Source organism: Petaurus breviceps, unplaced genomic scaffold (assembly GCF_028583685.1).
Source record: "Petaurus breviceps papuanus isolate PSGF00001 unplaced genomic scaffold, PetGlider_PUasm1.0 225, whole genome shotgun sequence".
Classification (NCBI taxonomy): domain Eukaryota; kingdom Metazoa; phylum Chordata; class Mammalia; order Diprotodontia; family Petauridae; genus Petaurus; species Petaurus breviceps.
In genome coordinates, this window is record NW_027185889.1 from 18,062,357 (window position 1) to 18,071,929 (window position 9,573).

Below are 9,573 nucleotides of genomic sequence, written 5' to 3' on the forward strand. Positions count from 1 at the left end.
GCCTGCCTGCCTGCCTGCCTGCCTGCCTGCCTGCCTGCCTGCCTGCCTGCCGGCCTTCCTTCCTTCCTGCCTGCCTTCCTGCCTGCCTGCCTGCCTTCCTGTATTTCTTCTTGCCTGCCTTCCTATATTTCTGCCTTCCTGCCTGCCTTCCTGTATTCCTGCCTGTCTTCCTTTTTTGCCCCCAAGGCAAATGGTGTTAAGTGACTTGCCCAGGGGTCACTTCATGCTAGTAAGCATCATTTTTCTTTAAAGCAATGAATTAATGAATTTAGTTTGTGGTTGTTATTGTGTTTCTTTTTTTACTATTTTGATATATGTATTTCAATCTAATCAATTTCTTTTTTAGTCCTATGTCTTTTTTGTTGTTGTTAATGGGAAGACATTCATAGGTTTCACAAACTCAGAGCAGAGTCCAGGGTGTACACATACACAAACACACACACACACACACACACATGCACATAAAAATTAAGAACCCTTGCCTAAAATTTTTAAGAATCTATATAGTTTACTTTTTCATCACTTATATTTTTCTTTTGTATCCCTCCATTTCCCCCCTCTCAGACAGTCTTGAATTATAATAAATAGTTTTGTTCATTTCTCCCCTTCTTTTAAAAATTAACAAACATTTTGACCACGGCTGATATAATGTGCAGTATTTCAAGCCCATTTCCATCTTTTCACCCCCATTTTTAATTCCAGCTAGAAGCCTCTTTCTCTTAGAAATCTTCTAGTCTTAGCCCCACCTTGCTCATCATTTCTCTGGGTTCATAGGATTTAGAAATGGAAGGAACCATTGAGATCATTTGGCCCAACCATCACCTTTTACAAGCAAGGACATTGAGACTTAAGAAAATAAACATACTTGCTCAAGGTCACACCAGCAATAACAAGAAGAGCCAGAATTCATATTCAGACCTTTGGACTCTAAAACCAGGTCTCTTTCTATTAGAACACATTTCCCACTCTCTAGCTTGTTACTAATGAACACCAGTGCATTTAACTACAATTCACTTGCTGAACTATAGGTTTCTGTATAAGATTCATTATCTAGTGTATGTGCATTCCTTCCCACTAGATTTTAAGAGCTCTGAGGACCAGAACTTTGTCTTATAATTCTTCAAGACTCTTACAGAATCCATTACTATATTTTGCATTTAGCAGATGTGATTAAGTTACAACTAAAAGGAACAATAGAATTAATCTACTACAAACCACACCTTTTATACATGGGAAAACTGAGGCACAGGAAGGATGGTTTGCCCATGGAAGGTCACCTAGGCATCAGAGCCAGTATTAGATCTCTGAATCATGTAAGTTTATGAACCTAATGGTACTTAAGGTATAAAAGATATGAATTGAGGATGACCCCTCTCTATAGAACACAACATATAGTTGGAAAAGGGTACTTGTACATCAAAGAACCAAAAAAGGTCAAGGACTATGTATCATCTTATGATTGTATGACTCCAACAGATGTTGACTGACTAGGGTTGGATGCTGTGGATGTTGGATGCATTAACAGAGTAGTAAACTCAGAGCCAGAGTTTCAACTACTTAACCAAGATCTCACAATGACTAAGTTAGTTGAGCTAGAATTCTTAGAATCATTGGTTTAGAGTTAAAATGGACCTTAGAAGGTCATCTCATCCAATTCCCTCATTTTAGAGATGAGGAAACAGCCTCAGAGAGGTTGAGTTACTTATCTATGGTCTTATACATTATAAGCAGAAGAGCAGAGATTCAAACCCAAGGTCCTCTTTAGATTTCAAATCCAATGTTATTTTTAGTATGCTATCTCCGAGGAGTAATTGGATCCTTGTGTTGCAGTGGGCAGAGCACCATCCTGGAATCAAGAAGCCCTGAGTTTAAATCTGGCACCAGATACTTACTAATTGTGTGATCCTGGGTCAGTCACTGTTTCCTCAGTTTCTTTGTCTGTAAAATGATCTGGAAAAGGAAATAGTAAATGACTCTAGTATCTTTGTCAAGAAAACCCCAAATGGGGTCACGAAGAGTCAGGCACGAATGAAAAAACTGACTTCATGATGTCTGCAGGTCCCAGAGGTCTTTGGACCTCTTTGGGTCTCTTTGGGTTCCAAGTCCAATTTTTAAAAGTTAGTGAAAACTTTCACATTCATTTTTCTCATATCTTCCCAATGCCCCTCTCAGATAACTGACCATTGTGAAAAACCATTAAAATAAAAGAGAAATAAAATATTTTGGCACAAGCAGCCAGCTCATCAATGCCCTCTTACAGTGTATATAGTTTTCCACATCAACATTTCTCAGACAAGGAGTGGGCTGCACACTAACACCCCTCCTTCAGAGCGAAGTTCAGTCATTATAATTAAACAGCATTGGGTTTGTATGTTTCTTTTGCTCTTTTCATTTCTATCAGTGTGGTCATTTGTTTTTGTTCTCCCAGCTCTGCTTCCTTTACTTTGCATCAGTGCATGTAAATCTTCCCATGCTTCTCTGTATTCATCCCAGCTACCCTTTCTTAGGCAGTCAGGTGATATAGTCGATAGAGTGCTGGACCCAGGGTCAGGAAGATCTGGGTTTAAACCCAGCCTCAGACATTAACTATCTGTGTGGCCCTGGGTAAGTCACTTCACCTCTGTCTGCCTCAGTCTCCTTATCAGCAAAATGGGTATAATATAATGGGTATAATAATAGCACCTAACTCCCAGGGTTGTTCTGAAGATCAAGTGAAATACCATGTCTAAAGTGTTTAGCACAGTACAAATAGGAGGTGCTTAATAAATGCTTATTTCTATCTTCCCTCCCATCCCTTCTTACGGCACAAGAGTAGTCATATACCATAATATGTATCAAGTTATGTTTAATACAGAGGGACAAGCTCCTTTGTAGTCTAGTAGAAAGAGCCCTACATTTGGAGTAGGGAGATCTGGGTTCAAGTTCTGACTCTCTCATTTAGGAGCTATAAAACCTTGACCAAATTATTTAATTCTCTAGGTCTCTGCAAAGCGATTATAATAACACTACCCATGTCATGAGAGCTTTGGTAAGGGTCAAGATGAGATTATTTATGTGCAAATTTTCTACATACAATAACTGAAAGCTTATATACATTCTAATAATAATAATTGCCTCTAATGAGGGTGTATACATTTGAGCACCAGGACTTTTCTTTTCCTGACTTTTTTTCTGTATCTTCAGCCTTGCCAATAGTACAAAACCATTCTTCCTTTAAACCCTTTTGGTTCCTTTTTCTTTCTGAGATATTGCAGCAAATTCTTCTCTTTTCTTTCATTATATAATAGGATTTATGTCTCCCCTTGAAAAAACCAGAACAGCTCTCTTTCCAGAGTCACTTTCCCGGCAAAGTTCCAACTTCATAACCAAAGGACCTTGCAACCCAGCACAGCAAAGAGAAGGGGTTGGCAGTGGGGGCGTGCAGAGGTTGGGGGTACAGGAACCAAACCTTTGGCTGGGTCCACAGCTTTGAAAGAGTCCCTCTCCTCCACCCAAATTGCTAACTTTTGCTGGTTAAAGAATTCTAAGAGTGTGATGGTTCTTTCTTCTTTTGTATTGTACCTTGATTCTGGAGAAGCTGAGTTATCACTTTGAGTCACTGAATTAAAAGGGCTCTCAGTGACTATCAGCTTCAGGTCCTCCATACAGGATGAATCTCTTCCATAATAGCCTTGACAAAAACTCAAATCCACATCCATTTAAATATCACCATCAGAGGAATCATCCCTATACTTCTCCCCTCTTACCCCCACACACACCATTCCATTTTTGAGGCAGCTCTAAGTTTTTATTTGTTTCTTTTTCTTATGTTGAGTTTTGATCAGCCTCCCTGTTCTGCTCTCTGATGCCAAGTTTTCTCCCTTATTCTAAAGAGCCATTTCTTATAACAAAGAATAAAAAATAGAGAAAATAATAACATACACTTTAAACAAATCCAACACTACATTCCATGTTCTGCCTCCATAATTCTCCACCTTACAAAGAGACCCTTGTATGAATTGATTCAAAGTGAAATCAGTCAAGATTTACCTGTTTGTAAGTGAGGAAATATTCCCATTGGTCTTTCCACCAGTGGGAATGCTTCTCCATGAGTTATCTCTACATTCTTTAAGCTCAGCAAGCAAGTGTATTCACCTCTCACTATCTGGTTTTTCTTTTCTGAATGCACTCTACCCCTTCAGTACCCCTGTAAAAATGGGACATCTAGTTTGCAATTCACATCTGCTGGCAGAATAGTGTTGGGGACCCAGCTCCCTGATCTAGATAGAGAGGTGAGAGCTGATGGGTGTGGAATGATATAAAGTCAGATAAGATTCCTTTGTTGGGTTGGAATTTCCTTGAGTTTTTATTTGTTACAAGGAAGGATTCAGGACAAGGAAGGAGAGAAGAGGAGTTGGAAAATGAGTGTGATTAAAAAATATATTAATAAAGAACATGGCACCAAGAACTGTATATAACCACACATTGACTGTTTGGAATATTGTTTCAATCTTTTTCCCCTCATCTTTCTCCTCCCTGTACATCCCTCTCTTCTTCCTGGGCAAATCCTAGCCTTCCTTGTCTTTTGTGAATCTGTCCCTGAACAGTGAAGCCCACATTCCTCTTTCCCTTCTTTTCCTCTCATACTTAGAGCAAAGTCTTGACTCAAGTCCCAGGCCCTATCTATTATGCCACACCACCTCTCTCATTTAGCATGTAGTTCTTTATTGTCTTATTCTCTAATTATTTTATCTTTTCTCTTCAACTAGATTGCAAGCTCTTTGTACCCAGTGATCACCCCTTACCGGTTTTATATATATAAAAGCATGGTACTTGCTGAAGTAAAAGCAGCAGCTAGGTTGCCCAGTGGTTAGAGTCCTGGAGTCATGAGGACCTGAGTTAAAATCCTGCATACCAGATGCTCTTGTAGGTGCTAGGGATATAAGGTAAGAAAAAAATCCAAGATTTTGCTTGCCCTCAAGGAACCTACATTCTAGTTTGTTTGTTCAGTATATATTTCACATTTTTTTTCCTCTTCTTTGTTGTTTTTTCCTCAGTATAATGTGAGTTATGTAAGAGTTTTCATGAGGGACATTTCTTGCTTCTTGTGCCTGGAAAATAGTAGGTGCTTAATAAATGCTTATTGGATTGTATTCCTCAGTTAGTTGGAGACTGCTTTCCTTTCCAGACCTACATTTGTTACCTCTTCATTTCACTTCACTTCTATTCAGCAAATATTTATTAAGCCTACTGTTTGTGAGGCACTGTGCCAAGTCCTGAGGATGCAAAAACTAAAATTAAATAATTATTATCCTCAAGGAGCTGACAGTTTACTGACTTTTAGGACCTGACTAAAATACAACCTGTAAAAGGAGAAGCAAGGTTGTTCTAGATATGAGACTTTAAATTGTAGGGGCCTTTTCATATCATTTGTCCAGTGTTCTCCTTTTATAGTTATGAAAACTGATTTTCAGCATAGGGAAGTGACTTGCCCAGGGTCATACAGTCAATAATGGCAGAATTAGGATTTTATCTCAGGTTCTCTGGCATCAAAACCTTTTTAAAGACCAAGCTGTCTCTTGGCGCTTTTATAAAGGGCATGATTTCTTGCCCTTCTTATTACTAGAGCCCTTTCCCTGAAAAGGATCCTGATTTGGAAGCATCCAAAGGCAAAGAGCCCAGGAATTCCATTTCCTCAGATGAGGCAAAGGCAAATTTCATTGTGTTTGAAAAACATGGCGGTGTAGAACCCTGTAATATTCCATTCAGCTGAGCTATAGAGGCCTTGGTGTGCAGGGAGTACCTGACCTTTTCGATGATCATATAAACCTTTCATTAAGGAGAGCATCCACAGTGACAGACAGCCATGCCTCCAAGGAAGGCCCAGCATTCCATGCTGGTCGCCAGAGCAGGGCAAATTGACTTGGCGTGGGATTCTCCTCTCCCAGGCTCCCATACTGTGAGCCAGGAGTACAAGACAGCCCGTTGGCAGATTCCAAGCACTGAGCAGCTTTCCTTTATGACACTGCTTTATAAGAATTCATCTAGTTAAATTCATGGGGTCACTGACTGTAGCATTCAAGCTCACGGGGTTTTGTGGAGGAATGTGGACCTGGCATCCAAGGTTCACAGCCCAGGCCTTCAAACGGATTAAGCTCCGTGGGGAGCATCCCTAAGAGTTTTCCAATTTCAACATCATCTTGTGCCCTAGCAACCGCCGGGCCCCCTATTCAGCAGGCCCTGGTTTCTACTATGGTCTGTTGGACAGAGCCCCAGGCAGGGAGCCAGGAACTGGGACTGTCTCATTTGAACTCCTCCAACTGGCTCAGTGTTTTCCCCTTAAGCAGGTACTCAAAGGCCCTGTCTGGGTTTCTGGTTTATTAGTAAAATTGAGAACAATGACTACCAAATACATAGGGTTCTTTGTAGGGTGTGTGGTTTTTTTGGGAGGGAGTTGGTGACTCATCAGTGATGGAGTGAAAGCAGCATGTTTGAGGAAATTGGATGGGGGACTAGAAAGTCAAGATTCCATTTCTTGGTCCATCTTTTGCTCTGTGATCTTGGTTAATATTAACCATGGGTCTATACAAACAAAAATGATGGGTAATGGGAAGGAATTGGGGAGAGGATTCCTCACACTGTGGACGTATGAGTTTCTATGAACACTATGGCCCCAGGAAAATTCAAACATAGAAAGATGAATGATTAGGATCCCAGATAGAAGGATTGTCAGAGTCCATTCCATGGCCCCATTTCACAGGTGAAGAAACTGAGGCCCAGGGAAGACAATGGGATCACAGATATAGAGCTGGAGGGATGGTAGGGGACATCTAATCCAAACTCTTCATTTTGCAAGTGAAAAAACTGAATATCATAGGGTCACAGACCTATAGCTGAAAAGAAACATTGAGCCCAGCCTCTCATCTTACATATGAGGAAACTGAGACCCAAGAAGACTGTATGTAATTTTCCCAGTATTATATAGGTAGTAAGCATCAGCAGTGAGTGGGATATGAGTACACGAAAAACATGTGATAAATTCTTGTTGAAATGATTTGGAAGTTGAGTGCAGTAGGGACATGGAAACTTGTCATTTCAATAGGATGGGGTCTTCCCAGTGTGGAAACTGCCTCTACTGGTACAGATCAGAAATATGCCTGTAATTTATAGTCCTATAGAGCTGCCTGAGGCACTGAGAGATTATGGGATTTGACTGGGGCCACATAGCCAGTATGCATCCAAGGCAGGACTTGAACCCAGGTCTGCTTGATTCTAATAACAGTCCTTTATCCATTAGGCCAGGCTGCCTTTTGAATAAATCTATAATGTTATTCAAAGAGTGTCCTAAGTAGATGCGTCATTGGAGAGTGGACATTTCCTTCCACCAGTCAAGGCAGTTGTTGGGTTGTGGGGGGACCCTGGATCTTAGATAAGACAAAGACCCTACATTCCCACTTTACTAGGCAGAGAAAGACCTGAATATCCTGTTTACCCCATTCTCCCTGTGTGTGTGTGCGTGTCTACTAAACACTGGAAAAGAGAATGTACCTGAGTATTTTAATAGGCACTATTCCTGCTAACAGAGCCTATAATCAACATGTTACTTTGAGGCCTAGAAATTGAGAAGTAACAGTGGTGGAAGACTGGGATGTTTTCCATATACTACTGCTTTACCCTTAGGCCCCAGCCCTGTCCCAGCCCTACTTCTGTGTGTGTTTATATCACACACCAGGAGCTGTAACTAGCTATTTTGGCTCCTGAGACAAGGATCCTAGAGCAAATAACATGAACATGGTCCCACACACTGGTCAGGAAGTACTAGCAAACCAGAGAAAAGCTCAACTATGGTGTGGTCACATGAACTTCTGATTTCAACCAATGGGGCCTCCTATGTGGTTGCTAGGCTGTCTTGTTTCTATGCCACTGAAGAATTATAAATGCTGTCAGTGCCAAATTTCGTCACACTGAGGCAAATCCCTAGTCACCTGGTCCCAGTTATCCTGGGCAGGATCATAGACAGAGAGCATGGGTTAGTAGTCTAGGGTCCATGAACTTTTTTTTTTTTAATTTTGGCAATTGTGTTTCAATATAATTAATTTCTTTTGTAATCTTATGTCTTTCATTTCATGCAATTAAAAACCATGATTTTGATATGGGGTCTGGAGGATCCTTCAGACTGTCAAAAGAGACTGATATAAAAAAAAAAATTAAGAATCTCTATTCTAGATCTAGAAGGAATATTAGTCCAAACCCCTTATTTTATAGATGGGGAAACTGAGGGACAGGAAAATGAAGTTATGTGCCCACGGTCATGCAGGTAATAAGTGACTTGGGATCACAAGAACATAGACCTAGATTCGGAAGAGACTTTTGATGCCACTTGGCCCATGCCCCCTTCTCTTTAAGAAGGAAAACTGAAGCCCAGAGAAGTGGGCACTCTTGCTCAAGTCCCTCAGCTAGTAAGTGTCCAAGGCAGAATTTGAACCCAGACCTTCATGGTCCCAATTCCACTGTTCTGAGAGGTGGTGGGGTGAGTCTTTTAATTTCCCAGGGTCTCAGTTTTCTGTTCAGTTGTACTGCTGTGTCAACAGGAGAAGGTTTTTTACCATAGACCACCCAGCAAGAGGAAGTGGTGGTGGGATAGCTATTGTGCCAATTTCACTTCCAAAAAAGGCCGGGCACAGATGGCATAATAGAGGCTGACAAATGTGAATTTTAATACATTCTATGCAAAGTTCCTCCTTCATACACATGAATGTTGCCTTTGGTAGCATTTTAGCGGGCACCATGGGTGTGTTAGCTGAGCAATTCTGCTAAACCTAGAAGGAGACAAAGTTGTGAAATTTAATATGGTACAAAAATGAAGTCCAAAGCCTGAGGGGGCAGTGACTAGAAGCTCTTTCATTTAGAAGGACTTAGAGGCACTTTCTCGGCTGATTTCCCAACCACCAAATCTCCAAAGTCAGAACTTGTGCTTTCTATTGTACATGGGGCAGAATATTCTGATGTTGGGAACTGGCCCCTTCAGAGCAAAGAGAAATTCTGTTACATAATGGAACCAAGAAGAACATAGTTCTTATCTCTGCCATTGGCCCAATCATAGGTTCAATCAAGAGCTGGCTTTGAAGACTGAAAACTTGGCTACATCTACACATCCAGGGCTGTATGACTTGTTCTCTGATGTGTTTGTCCACTGTGCAAGATGGACCCCACCCATGAAGAGCCAGGTGAGTTCATCTGTAAAATGACAGCTGGCATCTACAGCTGGGCAAAGAAATACTTTCAAGGCATAAAATGTGAACTTAATAATTTTTCCTTTTATTATTTGAAAAAAGTTGGTTTTGAAACTTATCTGCTATAATTTGCACTTTTTATAAAAAGAGAGAAATGGGCAGAAATCCAGCCTCAGACCTAAGGATATCTCAATTTGAGTCCTAACTCTGACACATGCTGACTATATCCCCCTTGGCAAGTCATTTAAGCCCTCTGTCCCCTAACACTGAGGGGATGTTACATCTCACAGAAATAACTAATCCTCACTTTTATTTGGAACTTCATTTTTGGAATGATCAACTTGGATCTACTCAACTAGAA

At 40.8% G+C, this 9,573-nt stretch overlaps 1 long non-coding RNA gene across 1 annotated transcript in view; it reads right to left on the bottom strand.

Annotated features, from left to right (window-relative positions):
* Positions 1-4,181, bottom strand: part of LOC138166639 (uncharacterized) — a 6,300-nt gene extending 2,119 nt beyond the window's left edge. The window contains exons 1-2 of the long non-coding RNA XR_011169667.1: positions 4,030-4,181; positions 1,893-1,950 (exon numbers count right to left, since the gene is read on the bottom strand). This is a non-coding gene — a long non-coding RNA (uncharacterized lncRNA). The remainder of the gene's footprint in view (positions 1-1,892; positions 1,951-4,029) is intronic.
* Between the last annotated feature and the right edge of the window lie 5,392 nt (positions 4,182-9,573).